The following is an 11,190-nucleotide window of genomic DNA, read 5'->3' as shown; positions in this document are numbered from 1 at the left end:
GATATTCATATGCAAAAAAATAAATCTGGACCTCTATGTTACACCACATACAAAATGACTCAAAATAGATCAATGATTTATTTCTATAAAAGCTAAAGCCAGAAAATTCTTAGAAGAAGACATAGTGGTGTATCTTTATGACCTTAAATTTAGCAGTGAATCATTAGATATGACATCAAAACATGTGCAACCAAATAAAAAATAGATCTAAGTTAAAAACTGTTTTGCATCAAAAGACATTATCAAGCAAGTGAAAAAAAACCTATAGAACAGGAGAAATATTTTCAAACTATATGTCTGAAAAGAGATTAATATTAAGAAGAAACAAATCTCCTACAAGTCAACAACAAAAAAGGCAAACACTCAATCTCCAAAAAAATGAGCAAAGGACTTTAATAAACATTTCTCCAAAGAAGATATACAAATGCCCAACAAGCACATGAAAACATAGTCAATATCAGTAGTCATTAGGGAAATGCAAATCAAACTCACAATGAGCTATCACTTCACACTCTCTAGGATGACAATTAAAAAAACAACATGTTGGCAAAGATGTGGAGGAATTGAAACTCTTATACATTGCTTATGGGAAAGTAAAATGGATCAGGCACTATGGAAAATAGTTTGGAAATTCCTCAAAAAGTTAAATATAGAATATCATGCAACTGAACAAATCCAAATCCATTCAATATATGCCAAAGATAAATGGAAACAGGTACTCAAATAAATATACATATATGCATGTTCATAGCAGCACTGTTCATAATAGCTAAAAGGTGAAAACAACTCAAATGTTCATCAATATATAAATGGATAAATAAATTTGGTATACAATACTATTTTACTTATCCATAAAAAAGAATGAGTTGAATATTTATACATGCTACGACTTGAATGAACCTTGAAAACATTATGCAAGGTGAAAGAAGCCAGTCACAATCACCACATATTGCATAATTTCACTTATGTGTAATAACCAGAATAGGTAAAATCCATAGACACGGAAAGCAGATTGGTGGTTGTCAGCCAGTAGGAGGAGGGGAGAGTGATAATGGGTAGTAATTACTTCATAGGTTTCACTTGGGGTGATGAGAATGTTTTGAAATTTGATAAAGGTGATGGTTAAGCAACATTGTGAATTTACTAAATGTCACTAAATTATTCACTTCAAATGGCCAGCTCTATGTCATGTGAATTTCACCTCCAAACAAGCAATCGAAGAAACAGAAAAAAAAACATAATAAACCGTGGTCAAATATGGCTTATTCCAGAAAGGATGATCAAGTTCAGTTCATCTACTTAAGTAACGAACCTATATAATTAGTCTTAGTCAATCAGGCTCCTATAACAAAAATACCATAAACTGGGTGGCTTATAAGCAATAATGAATATATATTTATGAATAAGTAATATTAATAAAAATTCTAAAATAATAGAACTAGAAGAGAACAATTTCACTTTGATGAATTTTGATAACAGATATTTATCAAAAACTTACCATTATAGTGAATGGTGAAATGTTAAAATCATTTCACAAGTCAAGAACAAGAATACCTGTACCAACTATTGTGATTGAAAATTATTTTGGAAAGTTTAGTTAATGCAATCAGATATAACAATTAATTTTTTTAATACTGGAAGAACAAAAACTCTATTTATATAATATATGAATATATACCCAGAAAAATCCAAGAATTAAAAATAAAATTTAGTTAAGTTGGGTGGATACCTAATAAACATGAAGAGTTTCATTGATAATTCCCAATAACAAGTTAATAGGACTGAAAAATAAATGTTCCAATTACAATTTAAAAATTATAAAATACAAGGAATAAGTTTTCAAAAATAGGACCTGAGAGAAATTATATTATTAAAAAAACAAAAAAGCAAACAAACAAAAAAACAAGACCTGAACAATTAGAGCAATAGATTTTTTTCTCTTGGTAAGAATATTTCATATTATTTTTATTAACTTACTGCAAGTCCAATCAGACTTCCCACACAATTTTTAAGGTTAAATATTTCAATATTTATATTGAATAATAGCCCATGAAGAGCTAGCAAAATTAAGGAAGAGTATAACGAGTAGAAAAAAAAATTAAAAAAATACTAGTTTTCCTAAATACCAAACTTCTTACTATAAAACTTTTGTAATAAAATATAGTATGGTCATGGGAAGTGAAAAATCAGTGACACAGAACAGAGAATTCAAAAGTAGATCAGTATATACAATGACTCACAAAACTAGGTAGCTATATAGGCAGTTATAAACCCAAGAAAAATAAAAAATGGTGTGGTGTGTGTGTGTGTGTGTGTGTGTGTGTGTGTGTACATGTGTATAGAAGATTCGTGTTCTGAAAGATACAGTTGGAAGGAAAGAGGACACTGACTCCATCTCTCAATGGTGAGGTATGTGGCGCTGAAAACATTCGGTTTCAGGAGAGATATCCTCTGGGGACTATCCCTTAAGGTGCCAAGGTGGGAAAACTCTCATAGAGGTTGAGGAACTTACTCACCATATGCCACCAATATTAGCAGGAAAACAGTGGAAAGCATCAGGAGGAGTACAGAGAAGAGAAGATACGAGGAAACAGTTGGGTCAGGGACAAGCAAGAAGAATGAGAGAATGAATGAAATTGAATGAATGAAATAAAGATGGAGCTCACCATATGCAAAGTTAATTTTGAATTCATTCAGTGTTTAAATGTTTAAATTTTAGAGACAATTTTTAGAACAGTTCATATTTATGGAAATGAACAGATCCTGTTGATGCATTATGTGAGAAAACAAGGTATAGATTCAGAGGTTATGATTGTTTTAAGCAATTTTGTAAACCTAGGGAAATGATCATATTGTAAGAGGATGGATAAGGCTGTGGTTAGATAGACACCAAAATATTAACATGTTTATATGGGATCAAACTGGGAAATGAGAAGTAATGAAGAAGGTAGTGGGAAATAATTATCAATTTTTCTTTATATATCATTGCATTATTTATTTATAGTGAATTCATGTTACTTTTTATATTATTTGAAAATATACTTACAAGAAAATAAAATAATACATTGTAAATCCTTCTAAAACAGAAGTGTGGCTTAAGAAACATAACAGTAGAAGATTGAGACAGAGGGAAAACCATTAGAAATCTGAACTGGGAGGAAAAAGGAAAGCATTTATTAGGCCTATGCCAAAAATTGGAACATAGGACATTCTCCCACTCGAAAGCACCAACACAATTTAGATAAATTTGTAGTACCAATATCTCAGGAGATTTAGGCAGAATGGCACAGATCAACCCAGTGTCCATTCCATGGAAGCATTCAGAGACTGAGGCTCCTCAGTCCTACCACAGAAACACTGAGAGTTACAGAATGGCAAATATCTGTAACTGGTTCCAAGCAAGAGGTAAGAGAGAATGAGGCCCTCAGTAGGAATTGTTGGAATTGAGGTAGAACTTGGGCCTACTCATCAAATTGTTCTACAAATCAATTAGGCTAGTAAGTAGTCCATAGTAATAAGCAATATTTATTATTAATAATAATTTGACAGAAGGCTGCTTACTTGTTAGACCTTTTGCTGAATGATAACTTTTGTAAAATTTGTTTAAAGACTACTATCTGCAATGCACTGTGTTAAGTGAGTTATATACATAATTTCATAATTGAATCTCTGGGAGACACCTATTTTCATCTCTGTTACAGATGAGGAAACCAATACTCAACAACTAGAAGGTACCTACCCTAAATGATAAAGCAAATAAGAATATGGACTGGGGTTTAACTATAGATATGCATGCCTGTGTCATTATATATCATAAAAAATACACCCCAGAGTAAGACTGTAATTGACATTTTAATAGTGCTCCCTGAATAGTATTTATTTCCAAGATACATGCCTAAAACTAAAATCTTGACTTAATAGAAAAATCGCATTCAATTAGCAAACAGGCACCATTGATTCTTTCCATTCATACAATTTTTCTAATATTATGATCTTAGAACTTAGGCAGGCCTGAGATATTGAAGCTATAGTTATTGAAAACTTTTAAGGAAAATTGATGAAAGCTAATGATTACATTGAAATTGGAAAATTAATTATCAACTTTTGTGTCATGCCAACATAGAGAATAGAGCCAGTGCCCAAAAAATGTAATGAAGTATTTGAGGTTATGTGATGTTGCAACCAGAAAAAGATATACCTGAGGAAGAGACAAAAAGAGAACTGTTATATGAAAACTTCTTTTTATTTGAGAAAACATCAAACACACTACCAAAATATTTACACGAAAACCCATAAAACCTGCTGGGGACATGACATTAAAACAGTACTAGTTTTTCTGGATTTCTCATAAAGTATATATGGCAGATCATGAGTTGATTTAATCATTTCTTTTCTCACAAGTAAAAGTCTCTTTGTCTTTGAAAGACAAGATATATTTACAACATTTGCAACTTTATTTTCCTGCCCAACTGAGTTGAGATAAGGATATTTAAAATGACTCATAAACTGTGGGATCAGCAATATGTACAGAGAAATTGTTTATGAGTAGCTCTTTGAGTATAAAGAAAAGTTTAACCATTATAAATACATGGAATGTGTTTCTCTGCTCAACATACATATATATGTGGATATATATGTATCCACATATATATATCCACATATATCACAGGCATGCACGCGCACGCGCGCGCACACACACACACACACACACAAATGTACATGACTTCTACCAAGTTTATTACATGTTTCTGTAATAAACTAAAAGGATCTTGGTCCATCAAGCTCTGACAGGGAACCCTATTAGGAACTACAGCCTTGCGCATTTCCTTTTAAGATGTTCTCATTGCAAGGAACTTCAACCTTGTCATGGAAGATACAAAGGGAGTTTGTCAGCAGTATTTGGCCATCCTTAACCTCAAGAAGCGCTTAGTTAGGACCTAGGAATTGGGCTTTATGCAATTTAAAATAATAGTATGTATTCACTTTTGTATTTGCTTTTGTTGTAGTGGGTTATATTTTGTCCTCCTTTTTGTTTTAAATAATAAAGTTAATATTTAATATTAACTTTAATAGGTTTAAATATTAATGTATAACCTAAAAAATTGTATATTTACAAACATTAAATCCATTATATATATATATTTTCAATTATTATGCTTTAAGTTCTGGGGTACATGTGCAGAATGTGCATGTTTGTTACATTGGTATATACGTGCCTTGGTTGCACCCATCAACCTGTCACATAAATTAGATATTTCTCCTAATGTTATCCCTCCCCTAGTCCCCCGCCCCCTGAAAAGCCCCAGTGTGTGATGTTCCCCTCCCTACGTCCATGTGTTCTCATTGTTCAACTCCCACTTATGAGTGAGAACATGCTGTGTTTTGTTTTCTGTTCTTGTGATAATTTGCTGAGAATGATGGTTTGCAGCATGATCCATGTCCCTGCAAAGGACATGAATTCATCCTTTTTATTGCTGCATAGTATTCCATGGCATATATGTGCCACATTTTCTTTATCCAGTCTATTATTGATGGATATTTGGGTTGGTTCCAAGTCTTTGTTACTGTGAATACTGCTGCAATAAATATACATGTGCATGTGTCTTTATAGTAGAATGATTTATAATATATACCTAGTAATGGGATTGCTGGGTAAAATGGTATTTCTAGTTCTAGATCCTTGAGGAATTGCCACACTGTCTTCCACAATGGTTGAACAAATTTACACTCCCATCAACAGTGTAAAAGCGTTCCTATTTCTCCACATCCTCTCCAGCATCTGTTGTTTCCTGACTTTTTAATGATCGCCATTCTTACTGGTATGGGATGGTATCTCATTTTGGTTTTGATTTGCATTTCTCTAATGATCAGTGATGATAAGATTTTTTCATATGTCTGTTGCCTGCATAAATGTCTTCTTTTGAGAAGTGTCTGTTCATATTATTTGCCCACTTTTTGATGGGGTTTTTGTTTTCTTCTTGTAAATTTATTTAACTTCTTTGTAGATTCTGGATATTAGCCCTTTCTCAGATGGATAGATTGCAAAAATTTTCTCCCATTCTCTAGGTTGCCTGTTCACTCTGATGATAGTTTCTTTTGATGTGCAGAAGCTCTTTAGTTTAATTAGATCCCATTTATCAATTTTGGATTTTGTTGCCATTGCTTTTGGTGTTTTAGACATGAAGTCTTTTCCCATGCCTATGTCCTGAATGGTATATCCCAGGTTTTCTTCAAGGATTTTTATGATCCTAGGTCTTACATTTAAGTCTTTGATCCATCTTGAGTTGACTTTTGTATAAGATGGAGGAAGGGGTCCAGTTTCAGTTTTCTGCATATGGCTAGCCAGTTTTCCCAACAACAATTACTAAATAAGGAATCTTTTCCCCATTACTTGTGTCAGGTTTGTGAAAGATCAGATGGTTGTAGGTGTGTGATGTTATTTCTGAGGTCTCTGTTCTATTCCATTGGTCTATATATCTGTTTTGGTACCAGTACCATGCTGTTTTAGTTACTGTGGCCTTGTAGTATAGTTTGAAGTCAGGTAGAGTGATGCCTCCAGCTTCGTTCTTCTTGTCCAGGATTGTCTTGTCTATGAGGCTCTTTTTTGGGTACATATGAAGTTTAAAGTAGTTATTTTGCCAATTCTGTGAAGAAAGTTAGTGGTAGCTTGATGGGGATAGCACTGAATCTATAAATTACTTTGGGCAGTGTGGCCATTTTCACAATGTTGATTCTTCATATCCATGAGCATGGAATGTTTTTCCACTTGTTTGTATTCTCTTTTATTTCCTTGAGCAGTTGTTTGTAGTTCTCCTTGAAGAGGTCCTTCACATCTCTTGTAAGTTATATTCCTAGGTATTTTATTCTCTTAGTAGCAGTTGTGAATGGGAGTTCACTCATCATTTGCCTCTCTGTTTGTCTGTTATTGGTGTATAGGAATGCTTGTGATTTTTGCACATTGATTTTGATTCCTGAGACTTTGCTCAAGTTGCTTATCAGCTTAAGGAGTTTTTGGGCTGAGACGACGGGATTTTCAAAATATACAATCATCTCCTTCCATCTCATTATTCAAGATTTGACATGCATATCACGTTCTTAAAAAGGACTTTGCCTACACCTTGATTTAAATTAGTTTTCTAATCAACTGTATCATATTGCCAACATTTACTAGTCCTCAAACACTTATTCTCTGACCCCATATTATTTTTATTTGCTCACACGATTTGTCTCCCTCATGCAGAATATAAACTCCAGGAAGCCAAGCATGAGTTGTTCATTGCTACATCCTCAGTATCTACAACTGAATCTTGCTCATCAAAGAACAAAGAAGAGAAGACTGAAAGGAAAATGAAGAGGAAGAGGAAAAGAGGAAAGGAGAAGTGGAGAAGAAAGTGAGGAAATGTGTTTATCTGAACTTCAATCCAGACTACTTGAATTAGCCAAACCCAAGATGGGTTAGTAAATTTGAACCCTGAAGCACTGGAAACATAACTTCTTCATTACTTGTAGAATGCACCAGAATTGGGAGACAAATGCATGGGGAAACATTAATCTCACAAAGTTTGCAGTGACTTCAGACTTTGGTGGGAAATGGTGCTGGAGCAATTGGAGTATTCCAAAAAGAAAAAAAAAAAAAAAAGAAACTGTACCTAACCCTCATGACTATAAGAAAAATAAACCCAAAACAAATAAATCACAGACTTAAATGTAAAAAGTGCTAATACCAAACTTTTAGTAAAAAAATAAAAAATAGGGGAAAGTCTTTAGTACATAGGGTAAGCAAGGAGTTTTTAGACTTAGCAACAAAAGTACAATCCACAAAACAAAAACACTTGATAAATTAGGCCTCCCCAAAACTAAAAATTTTTTCCCTGTGAAAGATCTTGTGAAGAGGATGAAAAGCTACAGACTTTTACTTTCTGTTCGGCAATTTACGAGTTATCTAGCTTCTCTCTATCATTGCCAGGATTTGATGTTATCACAATTTTTAAATTTTAGCCATCATTTAGGTGTGTAGTGATTTATCATTGTGGTTTCAATTTACATTTTGCTAATAGATAATGATGATGATTATTTTCTCATGTGTTACTTGCCATCTGTACATCCTCTTTGGTGAAATGTCTCTTCACAACTTTCACCATTATCCAATGAGGTTTTTGGAGTTTTTTTACTGTTGAGTTTTGAAAGTTCTTTATATATTCTAGATGCAACATAAAATGGAGCAACTCCTTTGAAAAAGAGTATAGAAGTCTCAGTATTTTGCAAAATTGAACTTGTGCTTACATATGACCTAGAAATTGTACTACTGGGCAGTATTCCAGATAAATTAAAATGTGATCATTCAAAAACCTGTACATGAACATTCATAGCAACTTTATTTGTAATAGCCCAAACTTGGAAACAATCCAAACATTCTTCAATGAATGAATGGGCAAATAAACTGTAGTATACTCAGACAATGGAATACTACTTATAAATAAAAAGAATGAACTATTGATACACTCAACAACTTGGATGAACCTCAGGAATTACTATGCTGACTGAAAACAGCCAATCTCAAAAGGTCACTTACTACATGATTTGTAAAACATTCTTCACATAACAAAATGAGAGACATGGAAAAGATATTAGTGTTTCCCAGACATTGGGAAGTCTGGGGAGAGGAATGTGGGTGTGACAATAAAGGGGTAGCATGTGAGAATTTTGAGGTGATGAAACAATTCTGTATCTTGATCATAGAGTGGCTACATTAACCTAAACATGGAAAGTATACTGTCCGGTTTCGTCTATTTTCTATTGCTTAGAATACTTGAAATTGGATAATTTATAAAGAAAATGAATTTATTTCTTACAGTTGTGGAGGCTGTGAAGTCCAAGGTTGAGGGGTTGTATCTGGTGAGAGCCTTCTTGTTGGTAGGGAATTTCTGTGGGATTCCAAGATGGCACATGGCATCACATGGCAAGAGGGTTGAGGATGCTAATATGCTAGCTCAGCTTTCCTTTTCTCATAAAGAAACCAGTTCCCTTCCCATGATAACTCATTAATCTATTAACCTATTAATTGATAAATCCATTTATAGGGCAGAGCCCTAATGATCCCATCACTTCTTAAGGGTCTGACCTCTTAATATTGTCACATTAGGTATTAAGTTTCAATATGAATTTTGGAGAGAACATTCAAACCATAGCACTGTCCAATAGAGTAGCAATTAGCCAGATGCTGCTATTGAGCATATGAAATGTGTCTAGTGGTACACGTTAATATCTTTGATATATTAAATTAAATAAAACATATCACTAAAAGGTATTTCACTTGCATTTATTTTTAATGTGGCTACTATAACATTTAAAATCATATATATAGCTCACATTGTATGTTTATTGAACAGCCCTGCTCTACAGCAATTATTCCCAGCTCTGAATATACAGTAGAATTATCCAAGGAGCTTAAAAATGTACTAGTATCTAGACTTACCTCCTATTAAATATATAAAATTGTTGATAATGAAGCACTGGCCTTGATAATTTTAAAACACTTCCTAGATGATTTTAATGTGGTACCAGGTTTCAGAATCACTGATCCAATGTAGTTCTTAATTTTGGGGGACCTGGAATCTTTCAGCAATTGGATATGGGAAATCCTCCCCCAGAAAAACGCGTATTTGCACAAGATTTGTATAGAATTTCAAGGTATTTGTAACAAATCCCTATTCTAAGGCTTTTATATAATTCATTTTAAGTCAACTGGGTTTCACAAAATTTGTTATTTATGTCCTTAGTTATACACCTTTATTATCACAGTTCATTTCCAAGTAGGAATGCTAGGGCTAGGGTGAGCTGCCCATCTTGATGCTGCTAGAGATTATTTTTTTTATTTACTTAGCATGTATAATGAGAACTTATCCTGCTTAATTATGCCTATTTCCCTAATAATTATCTGCTGTGTTTTAATATTTATAGCACTCTTTAAAAATGAATATACATCCTCTGATATATTTTTCCTCTTTTGAATTTTATATATTAACTATTCTAATACTCTTCAAAGATTTGAATTGTTATTACTAATGGCACTGCCAAAAATTCTTGCCTCCAGATAATCTAAACTGCAGGAAATGTCCTTGTAGAATGTTTCTCTAGAAATAACCTTAAAAATCTAATTATAAAACACATGGTCAAGCTAATTGAAAACTATTCATTAATTTATTCAACAACTAAGTACCTAGTATATATTTAAGCACTGCTCTAGGCACCAAGAAAGGAGAATTTAAAAAATCCCCATCCTCATGAGTTCTAAATTCTAGTTTGGAGATATATTAAATAAGTTATAAGTTAATATATGATATATTGAGTGATGGTAAGATCTGTGGAAAACAATAATGGGGATAGAGAAGCCTAAAAAAAAATCTTTGTGAGAAGAGACAATTAAGTGGATCTGAGGGAAGTGAAAGAATGTTCCATGCAAACGTGGACAGGAATTACACTTCTGGCAGAGGGAATTCAAATATCCTGAGGCAGAAGCATGTCTGACCCCTTAGAAGAGCTGGAAGCCAGTGTGATGAGAAAAGGTGAGAAAACAAGAGGGAGCCAGAGAGAGGGTAACAGTTTGGTGAGACTGTGTGAGATGTTAATGAGACGGGAATCACTGGAGAGTTTCCAGGGCCAGAGTAACGTATTATGATATATATTTTTCTAGGATTACTCTAGCTGGACAGGCACTGTCAACAGTCAGAGGCCCCAGTTCACATGCTAATCCAAAATCTAAGAGACAAGTAATGTATTTTAAATTTAAATGCTGTGTTTTGTACCTAAAATTCTAAGTTACAAATATATAGTGTCTTAGTCCATTTTCTGATGCCATAACAGAATCCCAGAGACTGGGTAATATATTAATAATAGAAGTTTATTTGGCTCATGGCTCTGGATGTTTGGAAGTCCAAGAGGATGGCACTAGCATCTGGCAAGGGCCTTCATACTGCACCATGCCGTGGCAGAAGGCAGAAGGCAGAAGGGCAAGCAAATACATGAGACAGAAAGAAGAAATCAGGCAGAACTCATCCTTTTATCAGGAGCCTAATCCCAAGATAACTAACCTGGTCCCACAATAATGGCATTAATCCATTCATGAGGTCAGACCCCTCATGATGTCATCACCTCTTAAAGGTACCACCTCTTTTTTTTTTTTTTTTCTGA

This window comes from Hylobates moloch, unplaced genomic scaffold, assembly GCF_009828535.3.
Source record: "Hylobates moloch isolate HMO894 unplaced genomic scaffold, HMol_V3 SCAFFOLD_2, whole genome shotgun sequence".
NCBI classification, from domain to species: Eukaryota; Metazoa; Chordata; class Mammalia; order Primates; family Hylobatidae; genus Hylobates; species Hylobates moloch.
The sequence above is the reverse complement of the archived record's forward strand: the minus strand, read 5'-3'. Positions refer to the sequence as shown.